Source organism: Triticum dicoccoides, chromosome 5B (assembly GCF_002162155.2).
Source record: "Triticum dicoccoides isolate Atlit2015 ecotype Zavitan chromosome 5B, WEW_v2.0, whole genome shotgun sequence".
Taxonomy (NCBI): domain Eukaryota; kingdom Viridiplantae; phylum Streptophyta; class Magnoliopsida; order Poales; family Poaceae; genus Triticum; species Triticum dicoccoides.
Window position 1 is genome coordinate 607,606,055 of NC_041389.1, and position 14,012 is coordinate 607,620,066.

Below are 14,012 nucleotides of genomic sequence, written 5' to 3' on the forward strand. Positions count from 1 at the left end.
TCTTCTTCTTCCTCCTCCTCTTCCTCTTCCTCTTCTTCCTTTTTATATAGTTTGAGAAGTAACACAGAAAAAATACATTGATCAGTACCGCCTTTCAGCCAAAACGCGCTACTGCTACAGAGAAGTACATACAAAATACATTGATCATCAATGATCTTTTCGTATAGAATCTAAATTGTCAAACTGATTTAAGAACCACGTAGACTCCTATTGCAGCCACAGATCCTACACATAGAGTTCAATGAAGACCAAATGCTTGTGATAGTTTGAGAAGTATCATATTTAAGGAGGTGAAAATCTTGCTAGGGGAGCGCGGTGGGACTAAAAATAGCCCTGCCACAACCTCTTTAGTACCGGTATGTGCTAGGGGAGCAAATGATGTCAGAAAGGGTTGAAAATTGATGACGTGGCTTAGAATGGTGCGTACTGAACACAAAAAAGTCTGAAGTTGTAATAAGTTTAAAAAATGAAGTGCCGGTGTAATAGATGAGTTTTTGTCCGAATCCGGCCCTGATACTTCGAAAGAGATTGTCGAGTTTGAACACGAAGTGAATCCAGTTTTTTCCGTAACACAAGAAGTCTAGAGTTCTAATAAGTTATTAAAAATAAAAAATGCGCAATGCTCGTTAATTAGCTTCAAGCCTTTTGGAACAGGGTAGACTACACTGCACATAGCTCCGTGCAATCTATTCTATTCCAAAAGGCTAGAAGCTAAGCAACCTGCAGGTGAGCATTACGCCTCTCCTTCATCGTCTCTGCACTCACGGCTTATAAACCGCTCCTACTGCCTCTCTCCTAGCGAGGTGGGACTAAAAATCAGCTTAATAAGAAACTCTAGTACCGGTTCATGCCATGAACCAGTACTAAAGGTGTTCGGGGGGCCCTCAGCCTGACACCGCATCATTAGTACCAGTTCGTGGCATGAACCGGTACTAATTGTTGCCCACGAGCCGGTACTAATGATGTACGCCCGCCTAGCTGTTGGAACCAGCACTAATGGACACATTAGTGCCGTCTCAAATTCAAACCGGCACTAATGTGCTTCACATTTGACCCTTTTTCTACTAGTGGATGTCATCGATGATCACAAGATGAAGATGAATGCAATGTGCTTGAAGATGGATGCAATGTGCCTAAAGCTTAAGAAGATTAGAAAATATGCCATTGATAATGAGGCTTGGTATCATTATGTCGTTGGATCAATTGTTACCTTAGTTGCGATCTTCATCATATTTGTTGTGATGAGGGTAAGTTTTCTCTAATGTTTTGCTTTACAAATGGCTACTTAGCTTATTTTCCTCCTAAATGGCATAATTACCTAAGTTAGATAGAAAAATGAGCTATACTTAGCTTATTCAGTTCATTTATGACATACTTAGCATACTTAGCTCAAAAATGGCATGATAATCTTTGTTGCCTCCAAAATGATATAGACTTAGCTTATTTTCCTCGAAAATGACATAATAACCTTACTATGCTCCAAAATAACCTATTTACCTAGCTTAGCTCTAAAATGACCTACACTTAGCATTTTTACCTAGCTTAGTAATTAAATGGCATTTTTGCTTACCTTAGTTAGAAGAAGAAGATGATGAAGAAGAGGAGAGGAGAAAAAGAAATAGAAGAAAAAATCTTCTTCTTCTTCTTCTTCTTCTAACGAGTCTTCTTCTTCTAACTAGTCTTTTTCTTCTTCTTCTTCTAACTTTCATCTTTCCCAATTTGCAGATTTGCTTTACATGAGGAAGGTTTGGATTCATGGAGTGTACTATTCTTATGGTGCTTCCTTGTTTTTATGAATACTTGTTTGGATATGTATGTCTATATGGATACGTTGTTGGAAACTTGTTTGTGGTTATGTATATATGGATATGTTGGACTTTGTTGAACTATGTTGTTGGATTTGATGAAATATGTTGTTGGACATGCTATTGGATATGTTGGATATGTATGCATGTATATATGTGTTTGAAGCCATGTCTAATTAATTGAATAAAAATAAAAATAGGGGATGTATAGCCTCTTTGCAGTCTCCTAGCCGACGGCAAAGTGCTTTGTTGTCCGCTAGCTGACGACAAAGAGGAAACGTGGCAGTCACCTGTGCAAACTGGGAACAGTGGCTGCCTATTTGATCATTTTGCCGTCTGCAAGCGGAAGGCAAAGTGACCAAATAGGCCAGGCAAACAGGGCAATCTATGCCATCTGCTGGCGGACAACATAGCTGGCCATGTGGCAGCTTCCCAGTGCTTCCCTAGTGATAGGTCTCCGACGTATCTATAATTTTTGATTGTTCCATGCTATTATATTACCCGTTTTGGATGTTTATGGGCTTTACACTTTTATATCATTTTTGGGACTAACCTACTAACCGGAGGACCAGCCCGAATTGCTGTTTTTGGCCTATTTTAGTGTTTCGAAGAAAAAGAATATCAAACGGAGTCCAAATGGAACAAACATGATCCAGGGGACTTGGAGTGGACGTCAGGCAACAGAGGAGGCTGCCACGAGGGTGCCTGGCGCGCCCCCTAAGGGTGGGCGCCCCCCCCCCCACCCTCGTGGGCCCCTCAAGCGTCCACCGACCTACTTCTTCCTCCTATATATACACACGTACCCTGAAACCTTCAGAAGCGACAACGAAAACCTAATTCCACCGCCGCAACCTTCTGTATCCGCGAGATCCCATCTTGGAGCCTTCGCCGGTGCTCCTCCGGAGGGGGAATCGACCATGTAGGACCTCTACATCATCTCCAAGGCCTCTCCGATGAGTTGTGAGTAGTTTACCACATACCTTTGGGTCCATAGTTATTAGGTAGATGGCTTCTTCTCTCTCTTTTAATCTCAACACAAAGTTCTCCTCGATCTTCTTGGAGATCTATTCGATGTAACTCTTTTGCGGTGTGTTTGTCGAGATTCGATGAATTGTGGGTTTATGATCAAGTTTATCTATGAGAAATATTTTAATCTCCTCTAAATTCTTTTATGTGTGATTAAGTTATCTTTGCAAGTCTCTTCGAATTATCAGTTTGGTTTGGCCTACTAGATTGATCTTTCTTGCAATGGGAGAAGTGCTTAGCTTTGGGTTCAATCTTGCGCTGTCCTTTCCCAGTGACAGCAGGGGCAGCAAGGCACGTATTGTATTGTTGCCATCGAGGATAAAAATATGGGGTTTATATCATATTGCATGAGTTTATCCCTCTACATCATGTCATATTTCTTAATGCGTTACTCTCTTCTTTATGAACTTAATACTCTAGATGCAGGCAGGAGTCGGTCGATGTGTGAAGTAATAGTAGTAGATGCGGGCAGGAGTCGGTCTACTTGTCACGGACGTGATGCCTATATACATGATCATGCCTTGATAATCTCATAATTATTCGCTTTTCTATCAATTGCTCGACAGTAATTTGTTCACCCACTGTAATACTTATGCTATCTTAAGAGAAGCCACTAGTGAAACCTATGGCCCCCGGGTCTATCTTTTATCATATAAGTTTACCATCTACTTTTATTTGCAAATTTACTTTTCCAATCTATATCATAAAAATACCAAAAATATTTATCTTATCATATTATCTCTATCAGATCTCACTTTTGCAAGTGGCCATGAAGGGATTGACAACCCCTATATTGCGTTGGTTGCGAGGTTCTTGTTTGTTTGTGTAGGTGCGTGGGACTTCTGAGGAGCCTCCTACTGGATTGATACCTTGGTTCTCAAAAACTGAGGAAAATACTTATGCTACTTTGCTGCATCACCCTTTCCTCTTCAAGGAAAATCGAGGCAAGCTCAAGACGTAGTAAGAAGGATTTCTGTCACAGTTGCGGGGGAGGTCTTCACTCAAGTCAAGACATACCAAGTACCCATCACAAACTCATCTCCCTCGCATTACATTATTTGCCATTTGCTTCTTGTTTTCCTCTCCCCCAGTTCACCTTTGCCGTTTATTCACCCTCGCTTTCCCAATCTCCTCTCTCTTTCGCTTGCCTTTTTGTTTGCTCGTGTGTTAGACCATTTATCTCGAAGTCATGGCTAGTCCCTTATCCGCTCCTATGTCTCCCGAGTTTGAAGTTCTTCACTTCAAGCAAAGGCAAGGAGAAAACTTAAAAGATGATTGGTATAGGATTATGGAATCTTATCGTAATTGCACCACAGAGGTGAATTTTAGAATTCTACTTCGCAATTTTTATGTTGGGCTAAATATGTCCCATAGACAAATCTTGGATTGCATTGCCAAAGGAAATTTTATTAAAATTGATCCCAGTATTGTGCATGAAATTATAGAGTGAATAGTGGGAACACTACCTCAAAAAGGTGGACCTCATCCTACCCAAGAAGAAACACAATTTTTTTAAAAGATTTGTGAAGTAATAAAAATCTTACAAAAGTATCTTGAACCTCTTAAGAGTGTTAGCGGAAATCTTCACCGCATGAATATGTTGATTACTCTTTGCAATAAGCGGTTGGATTCTTTAGATCTAAAAATTTCCGAGTATGAAGGGAAACGTAAAGAACCTCCCGGATTCGAGCATGACTCTGCTAAAAATCTGAAAATCAAAGATGGCACTACTTAGATCTATCTTCGCTTTTATGCCTAGCTAGGGGCGTTAAACGATAGCGCTAGTTGGGAGGCAACCCAATTTTATTTTATTTTTTTTCTTTTTGCTTATGTTTAGTAATAAATATTTCATCTAGATTCTGTTTAGATGTGTTTTCATGTTTTAATTAGTGTTTATGCCAAGTAGAACCTATAGGATAACCTACGGTGATAGTTAATTTGATTCTGCTGAAAAACAGAAACGTTTGCACACACGAAAATAATTTTAGTAATTCACGGAAACGTGCTTTTGCTTTGATTCTTTTTGCTGTAGATCATAGACAAATTGCCCAGGACTTCATATTTTGGTAGGATTTTTAGAGTTCGAGAAGTATTCGAGAGTTACAGATTGCTACAGACTGTTCTGTTTTTGATAGATTCTGTTTTTCATGTATTGTTTGCTTATTTTGATGCATCTATGGCTAGTAGTACTTTGCTTCAATGGCTAATAAAACTTTGATGCATCTATGCGCAATGGTTAACTCCTACCAACCTCCCCCCTAGGAACATGCGTAGTAGTACTTTGCTTCGAGGGCTAATAAAACTTTTGCAATAAGTATATGAGTTCTTTATGACTAATGTGAGTCCATGGATTATACGCACTTTAACCTTTCCATCATTGCTAGCCTCTTCGGTACCATGCATTGCCCTTTCTCACCTTGAGAGTTGGTGCAAACTTCGCGGTGCATCCAAACCCTGTGATACGATACGCTCTATCACACATAAACCTCCTTATATCTTCCTAAAAACAGCCACCATACCTACCTATTATGGCATTTCCATAGCCATTCCGAGATATATTGCCATGCAACTTTCCATTTTTCATGACATGCATCATCATTGTCATATTGCCTTGCATGATCATGTAGTTGACATCGTATTTGTGGCAAAGCCACCATGCATAATTTTTCATACATGTCACTCTTGATTCATTGCCCATCGCGGTACACCGCCGGAGGCATTCATATAGAGTCATATCTTGTTCTAGTTTTGAGTTGTAATTCATGAGTTGTAAATAAACAGAAGTGTGATGATCATCAGTATTAGAGCATTGTACCCAAAAAAGGCCAAAGAAAAAAAAAGAAAAATGAAGAAGAAAGGAAAAAAGAAAAAAATAAAGGCCCAAAAAGAAAAAAAAAAGAAAAAAAAGAAAAAAAGAAAATAAAAGGGGGCAATGTTACTATCCTTTTCCACACTTGTGCTTCAAAGTAGCACCATGTTCTTCATATAGAAAGTCTTTTATGTTGTCACTTTCATTTACTAGTGGGAATTTTTCATTATAGAACTTGGCTTGTATATTCCTACGATGGGCTTCCTCAAAATGCCCTAGGTCTTCATGAGCAAGCAAGTTAGATGCACACCCACTTAGTTTCTTTTGTTGAGCTTTCATACATTTATAGCTCTAGTGCATTCGTTGCATGGCAATCCCTACTCCTCATGTTGACATCAATTGATGGGCATCTCCATAGCCCGTTCATTAGCCTTGTCAATGTGAGACTTTCTCCTTTTTGTCTTCTCCACACAACCTCCATCATCATGTCCTATTCCACTCATAGTGCTATATCCATGGCTCACGCTCATGTATTGCGTGAGAGTTGAAAAAGGCTGAAGCGCGTTAAAAAGTATGAACCAATTGCTTGGCTGAAACCAGGATTGTTCTTGATGGGAGTATTTTGTGTGATGAAAATGAAACATAGCCTAACTATATGATTTTGTAGGGATAAACCTTCTAATGCCATGTTATTTTGAGAAGACATGATTGCTTAGTTAGTATGCTTGAACTATTACTATTTCTTATGTCAATATGAGCTTTTATTTTTAATCATTTGGATCTGAATATTCATGCCACAATAAAGAAAAATAGATTGGGAATTATGCTAGGTAGCATTCCACATAAAAAAATTATCATTGACCTACTCGACGACGAGCAGGAATTAAGCTTAGGGATGCTTGATACGTCTCCAACGTATCTATAATTTTTTATTGTTCCATGCTATTATATTACCCGTTTTGGATGTTTATGGGCTTTACTTTACACTTTTATATCATTTTCGGGACTAACCTACTAACCGGAGGCCTAGCCCGAATTGCTATTTTTTTGCCTATTTCAGTGTTTCGAAGAAAAGGAATATCAAACGGAGTCCAAACGGGATGAAACCTTCGGGAGCGATATTTTTGGAACAAATGTGATCCAGGGGACTTGGAGTGGAGGTCAAACAACAGAGGAGCCAGTCACGAGGGTGCCCGGCATGCCCCCTAGGGGTGGGCACGTCCCCCACCATCGTGGGCCCCTCGAGCATCCACCGACCTAATTCTTCCTCCTATATATACACCTGTACCCTTAAACCTTCAGAAGCGACCATGAAAACCTAATAACACTGCCGCAACTTTTCGTATCCACGAGATCCCATCTTGGAGCCTTCGCCGACGCTCCGCCGGAGGGGGAATCGACCATGGAGGGCCTCTACATCATCCCCAAGGCCTCTCCGATGAGTTGTGAGTAGTTTACCAAAGACCTTCGGGTACATAGTTATTAGCTAGATGGCTTCTTCTCTCTCTTTGAATCTCAATACAAAGTTCTCCTCGATCTTCTTGGAGATCTATTCGATGCAACTCTTTTTGTGGTGTGTTTGTTGAGATTCGATGAATTGTGGGTTTATGATCAAGTTTATCTATGAGAAATATTTGAATCTCCTCTTAATTCTTTTATGTGTGATTAAGTTATCTTTGCAAGTCTATTCGAATTATCAGTTTGGTTTGGCCTACTAGATTGATCTTTCTTGCAATGGGAGAAGTGCTTAGCTTTGGGTTCAATCTTACGGTGTCCTTTCCCAGTGACAGCAGGGGCAGCAAGGCACATATTGTATTGTTGCCATCGAGGATAAAAAGATGGGGTTTATATCATATTGCATGAGTTTATCCCTCTACATCATGTCATCTTTCTTAATGTGTTACTCTGTTCTTTATGAACTTAATACTCTAGATGCAGGCATGAGGCGGTCGATGTGTGGAGTAATAGTAGTAGATGCAGGCAGGAGTCGGTCTACTTGTCACGGGCGTGATGCCTAGATAATCTCATAATTATTCGCTTTTCTATCAATTGCTCGACAGTAATTTGTTCACCCACAGTAATACTTAAGCTATCTTGAGAGATGCCACTAGTGAAACCTATGGCCCCCGGGTCTATCGTTTATCATATAAGTTTACCGTCTACTTTTACTTGCATCTTTACTTTTCCTATCTATATCATAAAATTCCAAAAATATTTATCTTATCATATTATCTCTATCAAATCTCACTTTCGCAAGTGGCCATGAAGGGATTGACAACCCCTTTGTTGCATTGGTTGAGAGGTTCTTGTTTGTTTGTGTAGGTGCTTGGGACTTCTGAGGAGCCTCCTACTGGATTGATACCTTGGTTCTCAAAACTGAGGGAAATACTTACGCTACTTTGCTGCATCACCCTTTCCTCTTCAAGGAAAACTAACGCAAGCTCAAGACGTAGCACCTAGCTAAGCTCTTTGCCGTCTATCAGCGGACGGCAAAGAGCGCCATTAACTCCCTATTGGCTCTCACACCACATCGCTGATGTCCATCATCATTGCCGTCTGCTGGCCTCGGATGGCAGACGACACAATCCTTTGCTATCTGTTTCTTCGAAGCGGACGGCAAAGAAGGCCTTTGCTAGCACGTGTTCAGCTGGACTGTTTGACGTCCGCTGGCTGACGGCAAAGGACTTTGTCGTCCAGGATCTGTGTCTTTGCCGTCTGCCATGGCGGACGGCAAAGAAGCTGATTCTAGTAGTGTCATTAACCATAAAGTGGCACTTCTCCCAATTCAAGACAAGATTAGTTTGTTCGCATCTCTGCAAAATTTGATCAAGGTTGCTTAAGCAATCATCAAAAGAATTTCCGTGAATGGAAAAATCATCCATGGAAATCTCAACAATCTTCACAAAAATCAGAGAATATAACAGTCATACATCTCTGAAAGGTAGCGGGTGCATTACATAAACCAAAAGGCATACGTTTATAAGCATAGGTTCCAGAAGGATAAGTAGAATTGCTTTTATCTTGATCAGGTTGTGAAACAGATATTTGAGAAAAACCAGAATATCCACCAAGAAAACAAAAGTGTGTATGCTTAGATAATCTTTCTAGCATTTGTTCAATAAAAGGCAGAGGGTAATGATCTTTTCTAGTAGATTTATTTAATTTCTAAAATGAATTACAATTCTATTGCCAGTAACAATTCTTTGTGGAATGAGTTCATTTTTATCATTAGGAACAACGGTAATACCTCTCTTCTTTGGGACACAATGAACATGACTTACCCATCTACTATCAGCTATGGGATAAATTATACCTGCTTCAATAAGATTTAGTATTTCAGTTCCTACCACTTCTTTCATCTTAGGATTCAAACGTCATTGGTGATCAACAATGGGTTTAGCATCAGGTTCCATATTAATCTGGTGCTGACATATAGTGGGACTAATGCCCTTAAGATCATCAAGAGTATATCCAATAGTGGCACATTGCTTCTTCAGAATTTTTAGTAATCTTTCTTCTTCATGTTCTGAAAGGTTAGCACTAATAATAAGAGGATATATCTTCTTGTCATCAAGATAAGCATACTTCAAAGTGTCTGGCAATTGTTTATTTCAAACACAGGATCACCTTTAGGTGGAGGAGGACCTCCTAGAGTTTTAATAGGAAAATTGTGTTTAAGTAGAGGTTGTTGTTCAAACAATAGTTTATCTATCTCATTTCTTTCACGCAAGTGCATATCATTTTCATGGTCTAGCAAATATTGTTCTAGTGGATTAGTGGGAGGCATAGAAATACAAGCAAGAATAATTATTTCATCCTTACTAGGTAATTCTCTCTTATGAGGTTGTCTATTAAACTCATGAGATTCATCACCAAAGCTAACACTGACAGTTTGTTTATGGCAATCTATAGTAGCATTTATAGTGTTCAAGAATGGTCTACCAAAGATAATGGGACAAAAGTCATCTTGTGGGGAACTAAGAACTAGAAAATCAGTAGGTTATTTTATTTTCCCACACAAGACTTAAATATTTCTAACAATCCCAAGTGGTGTGTTGGTGTCTCTATTAGCGAGTTTAATAGTAACATCTATGTCTTCTATTTCAGCGGGTTTTATATCATTCATAATTTCTTGGTATAAGGTAAAAGGAATAGCACTCACGCTAGCAGCTAAGTCACATAAACCATCATAACAGTGATCTCCTAATTTAACTGAGAAAACAAGCATGCCAACAACAGGTCTATGTTTATCGTTTTCATCTGGTTTAGAAATTCTACCAGCTTCATCACAGAAATAAATAATGTGTCCATCAATATTTTCTACCAGGAGATCTTTAACCATAGCAACACTAGGTTCTACTTTGATTTTCTCAGAGGGTTTAGGTGCTTTAATATTAATTTTCCGAACCACATTTGATACCTTAGCATGTTCCTTTATCCTAACAAGGAAAGGTGGTTTTTCAATATAAGCAGTAGTCGCAACTGGATCAACGTTGTAAATGATAGTTTCATCTTTAACTATAATTGGTTCTTTAATTTCTTCTTTAATATTGGGATGATATTTAAACCACTTCTCCTTAGGGAGATCAACATGAGTAGCAAATGATTCACAAAAAGAGGCTACTATCTCAGAGTCAAGTCCATATTTAGTGCTAAACTTATGAAAAGCATCGGTATTCATAAAAGATTTAACACAATCAAACTCAAGATTAATACCTGACTATTTACCTTCATCGAGTCCCCAATCTTCAGAGTTGTGTTTAATTATTTCTAAAAGACCCCACCTGAATTCAATAGTCCTCTTAATAAAAGAACCAGTACAAGAAGTATCGAGCACGGATTAATCATCACGAGAAAGCCGAGCATAAAAATTCCGAATAATAATTTCTCTTGAGAGCTCATGATTAGGGCATGAATATAACATTGACTTAAGCCTCCCCCAAGCTAGAGCGATACTTTATCCTTCATGATGCCAAAAATCATAAATATAATTCCAATCACGATGAACTAGATGCATAGGATAATTTCTTTGGTGAAATTGTAATTTCAATCGATACAAGTTCCAAGATCCAATATCATTGCATAGCCTATACCATGTCAATGCTTTTCCCTTCAAAGATAAAGGGAAAACCTTCTTGTTAGTTTCATCTCCAGGTAAACCTGCAAGCTTAAATAATCGACAAATTTCATCCACATAGATCAAGTGCATATGAGGATATTATGTTACATCTTCTGCATAAGGACTAGCTAGCAGTTTTTCTATCATACCTGAAGGAATTTCATAACCAATATTTTTAGTATGTGCAGTAGGTTGAGGGGCAACTAATTGTGCTTCTGGTCAAGGTGAAGATACCCCGAACAAACCCCTCAAAGCATGGTTTTCCATAGTACCAAGTGACAATAAATTTCAGCATGTAGTAATAATTTTTCCTTACCAATTTCCACTGACCAAGAGCGCTTCACTCCCCGGCAATGGAGATAGGAAAGAGTCTTGATGACCCACAAGTATAGGGATCAATGGTAGTCCTTTTGATAAGTATGAATGGCTAACCCAACGAGAACCAGAAGGAAATGACAAGTGGTTTTCAGCAAGGTATTTTCTGCAAGCACTAAAATAGTCAGTAACAGGTTGTTTCATAGCAAGATAATTCCTAACGGACAAGTAATGGTAACGGTAAATAAAGTGCAGCAAGGTAGCCCAATCCTTTTGTGGCAAAGGACGGGCAAAACGGTCTCTTATAATAAGCAAAGCGTTCTTGAGGGCACACAGGAATTTCATCTAGTCACTTTCATCATGTTGGTTTGATTCGCATTCGCTACTTTGATAATTTGATATCTGGGCGGACCGGTGCTTGGGTGCTATTATTACTTGAACAATCCTCTCATTTATGATTAACCCCCTTGCAAGCATCCACCACTACGAGAAAATTATTAATATAAAAATCTAACCATAGCATTAAACATTTGGATCCAAATCGGTCCCTTACGAAGTAGCGCATAAACTAGGGTTTAAGCTTTTGTAACTCTAGCAACCCATCATCTAATAACTGCTCCACAATACATTCCCTTAGGCCCAAAGATGGTGAAGTGCTATGTAGTCAACGTTCACATGACACCACTAAGGGAATCAACATACATATCATCAAAATATTGGACACATATCAAGTTCACATGATTACTTGCAGCATGACTTCTCCCGTGACCTCAAGAACAAAAGTAACTACTTACAAATGATATTCATGCTCAAGATCAGAGGGGTATTAAATAGCACAATGGATCTAAATATATAATCTTCCACCAAATAAACCATATAGTAATCAACTACAATATGTAATCAACACTACTAGTCACACATAGGTACCAATCTGAGGTTCCGATACAAATATTGAACACAAGAGATGAACTAGGGTTTGGGAGGAGATGGTGATGTTGAAGATGTTGATGGAGATTGGACTCCCAAAGATGAGAGGGTTGTTGGTGATGACGATGGCTTCGATTTCCTCCTCCGGGAGGGAAGTTCCCCCGGCGAAATAGCTCCGACGGAGGGAAAAAGTGCTCCTGCCCAAGTTCCGCCTCGAGATAGCGGCGCTACATCCTGAAAGTTCTCTCCTTTTTTTGTAGGTCAAAAAGACTTATATGCCAGAAGATGGGCACGGGAGGTGGGCTGGGCTGGCCACAACCCACCAGGGCACACCTGGGGGCCTAGCACACCCTGGTGTCTTGTAGTCACTAGGTGGCCGCCCTCTGGTAGTTATTTTCTCCAGTATTTTTTATATATTCCAAAATAATTCTTCGTAAATTTTTAGCTCATTTGGAGTTGTGTAGAATAGGTAGCTTTGATGTAGCTTTTTTAGGTCTAGAATTCCAGCTGCCGGCATTCTCCCTCTTCGTGCAAACCTTGCATATTATGAGACAAAAGGAATTAGAATTACTCCATAAAGCCTTATTATGCATAAAAACATTATAAATAATAGTAGGAAAACATGATGCACAATGGACGTATCATAGGCATGAGATGATTATGCTTTGTTGTAGTTAAACCATGTGTGTGTCACTTGCCTTTAAATCGATAACCCATTGCAATTTTAATAATTCTATATGAGCATTCATGAATAATGTTTTTTTGGTTGCTCAGGAGTCGGACTTGTTATTTAACAAAACAGCGAGAAGTTGGAACTTGCAACAATGTCAGATTGCGCCTTCACTTTTTTGATGATACAAATGACTCATCATTGTCAAGTTGTGAATATATTTTATCATACGATATTCTTGTGCTTTTCTCTTCAATGGTCTGACATGTCTTTGTGCTACAAAATTCAAACATGGCTCCTATCATTTGTAGTTAGTTGTTACTTTTCATCATCGCCGAGTTGGAAAAAAACTTCAATTATGTTCTTAATTATTGGACAGACGCACATGATTAGAACCTAAGATGTTATTCAAACCTACAAATTTGTAGCATAAATACTTACTAAGCACTACACCACTACTGCTAGAAATTCTCTTTGAGTGTTTACACAAGCAGTATTGTTATTTCACTTGCAAGGATGCAGTTTTGTGGTCAATGTTTCATGCTAGTCACCTATATCTAGTATTTCAGTCTTGAAGTACAGAAGATATGCTTGTTACAACTTCCTATTTTTCTATTTTGTACAACCATTTAGTCCACCAAAGAGGATAGTTATTTCTAGTTACTTTCCTTGTTATGTAAGCAATAAAATTGTTTTTATTTGTTGATGGATGATGCTATGACAACTAGAAGCATCAGGAGTAACAATTGAGAGAAGAAGTGTTTACCAAAGGCTTCCTTTGCTTACAACTGTGAGAGCAAAACTCGTTTATCTGAACACAATGATCGATGAGCAAGAAGCACACTAAAAACTATAGGCCTAGATAAACTGAACCGTAGTGTGTCATGTACCATCAATATAGCATAGTTGATGCAATTTTTAATACCATGCTTCGTGGTCATGTACCAAAATGGTCCTCTCATGTTATGTATCACTTGATATGAGTGTACCCAGAAACGAAATATGTTTTTTGGAAGATGTTTATTGAACCCTAAAAAAGTGTTGGGGAACATAGTAATTTCAAAAAAAATCCTACGCACATGCAAGATCATGGTGATGCATAGCAACCAGAGGGTAGAGTGTTGTCTACGTACCCTCGTAGACCATACATGGAAGCGTTATGAGAACGCGGTTGATGTAGTCGTATGTCTTCACGATCGACCGATCCTAGTACCGAACGTACGACACCTCCGCGATCTGCACACGTTCAGCTCGGTGACGTCCCACAAACTCAGGATCCAGTAGAGCATTGAGGGAGAGTTCCGTCAGCACGACGGTGTGATGATGGTGTTGATGAAGTTA